Source organism: Pteropus vampyrus, unplaced genomic scaffold (assembly GCF_000151845.1).
Source record: "Pteropus vampyrus isolate Shadow unplaced genomic scaffold, Pvam_2.0 Scaffold230, whole genome shotgun sequence".
In the NCBI taxonomy this organism is placed as follows: Eukaryota; Metazoa; Chordata; class Mammalia; order Chiroptera; family Pteropodidae; genus Pteropus; species Pteropus vampyrus.
This window is the reverse complement of record NW_011889011.1, coordinates 51,195-53,918: the sequence shown is the minus strand read 5'-3', so window position 1 is coordinate 53,918 and position 2,724 is coordinate 51,195.

The window sequence follows — 2,724 nt, the reverse complement described above, 5'->3', positions numbered from 1 at the left end:
TGACGGTGGTGGTGATGGTGATGGTGATGGTGACGGCGACGGTGGTGGCGATGGTAGCTCTCTTGAGCATGAGGCACTGCCCTAAGTGCCCTTGATGGATTATCTTGAGAAGCATCAAGCTCAGCTGGGCAGCACAGCCTGGTCCTGCCTGAGACCCCTGGTGTCCACATTGCTCCTGTCACCAGGGAGCTCTTTAGGGAACCAAAGCAAAGAGAGGCTGTGTTGACGGTGGGAGGAGCTACAGAACATCAAGTTCAGGGTCACGTCCTGTTCGCACATCTTCCTCTAGCAAGCTATGGAAGCAGCCTCTGGAGGGACCATGGGGGCGCATGGCCAGCCTCTCGGGTGTGTCGTGTTGGCGTGAACCAGCTGACAGAAAGGACGTGAAGGAAACACAGCCTCTTGAAAGAGTCACCTTGTAGCTGATCAGAGCCGGGTTTGGTCACCGCTCAGCCTTGTGGGTCGTGGGGTCCTACGCGAGTCCTTCCATGTCTGTGTAGCTCCTCAGTGAGCGAGTGGGAAGGATGAATGCTCCTCTGCCCTCCAGTACGTCAAACCGGAGTGGCGCCTCCCCCTTCCCGGTGACACGCTCTGCGACACAACTGCTCCCTCCCCTCCTGTATCTGTCTCCCTTCTCTTCAGCCTCAGAGTTGGTCACCCTTTATCGTCCTGCGATGCGCCCCCATCACTCCTCACCACCCATTCTGTGTGGAGCCTTTCACTCCAGACCCTGAGAAAGGAGAGGCCCAGGTCCCACTGCAGGTGGCTGCGGCCGTCCCTCCCCCGGCCCTGCCCGTTCCCCCAGCGCCCGCTCCATCTCACTCCCCAGGCGCCGAAATCAGTCGGTCCGGACTCCGTGATGGCCTGGCAGACCACTGGCAGAGTCAGTGAGTCCGGGCAGCGCTGACGGGGATGCTGTGACAGTGAGCGCCTCTGCAGAAACGCCACATAAACGCGGGTGTTCCTGCTGCATTTATGCATAACGAGGCGTTTATGCAAACAACATGCCCACAGCTAGCCGAACTGCCTGGGGCAAACTAATATTCAACCTTCAAGCTTCATAACTGCATAAACTGAGAACTGATAGGAAGCATTCTGCTCTAGTTTAAAGTGCCTAATTAAGAGCACTCAAGGAGCTTTTTCCAGCCGCCTCCCTTTGAAGCGCATTCGCGGAGGGCGCCAGAGCTGATGGCTGCTTTAACGTTTCATTGTCGGAGAACCTTCCTGATTTCTGTCTCCTTTAATGCAGTACCTGTGTTCCTTTGAAGTAATCAGCGAGGTTTCGTGCTAAGCCTCGCTTTTGTTCTTTCTACTTTTATTCTAAGTATATTAACCAATTCTCTTCGGAGAATGTGCTCGCAAGCTCAGGTGTATCTCATTTTATCTAATAAACATGTGCCTTGCACGTAGTATGTAAATCAAGTTTTAACAAATTGAATCATATATTTAAATGCCTGAGGGGCATTCATTTTAGGAAGTGAATCATATTCTGAATTTTAAGTGAATTTTTATGCCCTAATTTTTCTTTTCTGGTAATCCAGGTTTTCACTCGGGTTGGCTTTCTTTAGGTAATACCTGTGTATCAAATTATTAAAGTCACTGAGGAATTTTAGAAAGCGAGCCATTGAAACCTACTTTTTAACGACCCTGGTGTTTGCCTCATTACCGCCATAGCTGATTAACAGCAACCGAATAGACATAATTAAAACTTAAACCAGTTACAGCGTCTGATTGCGGGTAGGAGAGGCACGGGGAGGGGTGGGGAAGAGACTTAGAGATTTTAAAGTTCTGTAAGCATCCCTCTTGGGCATTGGCGGTAGGCTAGCCAAGGTTTCAGGGGGCTTCATCACAGACCTATTAAAATAAACTTCTCGAGGAAAGTAATCTGTGCCATCCCAGTGGAGTGCGCATCTGCGAGAGTCTGAAACGCCCTCTGCCCGCCAGCCCTGGGGGGCGGCTGGAGCGAGAGTCGAAGGCGGCAGAGAAGACAATGAGGGCAGAAGCGAAGAACCAAACGGACTCGGCCGACTTGGGTCAACGATAAAAAAAGCAGAAGGAGGCGACAATTTTCTATCGAAGTCACCGCATGTCTGCACCTAACTTAACAAATTCGACCCGGTCCGCAGAGCAGGCCCGTCCCCTCCACCCGCCCATGCGCTGTTCTGCTCCTGAGTCGTGCTCTAGGGGGACCGAGAGCCTTGGGGCGGACGCCGGTGTCCCTCCCGCCGTGTCAGCTCCTCGTCGGCCTCCGGCGAGCCACACTTCTGTCCCGGCCCCTCGGTGTGTGCACAGCCTGAAAGCGAGGCGCCCGCCCAACTGCCACGCGGTCCACGACACGGCGGCCTGGTCCCAGGTGGAGGGGGGTCGATCTGTGCCTCGGGATGGCACCCCGGTCCCCACTCCCTCCCACCCTGAGCAACAGGCCGACTCCCGCAGGTCGGGGACCCCGACGGGGGGCGCGTGTGCGTGGAAGTTTGTCTTCTGTATCCTGGGATGACGATGCTGAACGCTGAACGCTCAGAGTCAGAACCACACGTGCCTGTCGAGCACCCCGGCTGCAGCTTCCAGGACGTTCGGAAGCAGAGGGCGGGAACGGAGTCCCCCGGACGAGGGAGAGCAGTGGCAGCCGCGACTGGTTCGAAAGAAACAAGTAGGAGTTCGCTTGTGACGCTGTCCCTGTGGTTTGGGTCAGAAGCTCAAGGACCTAAACCAAGGTTTGCTCCA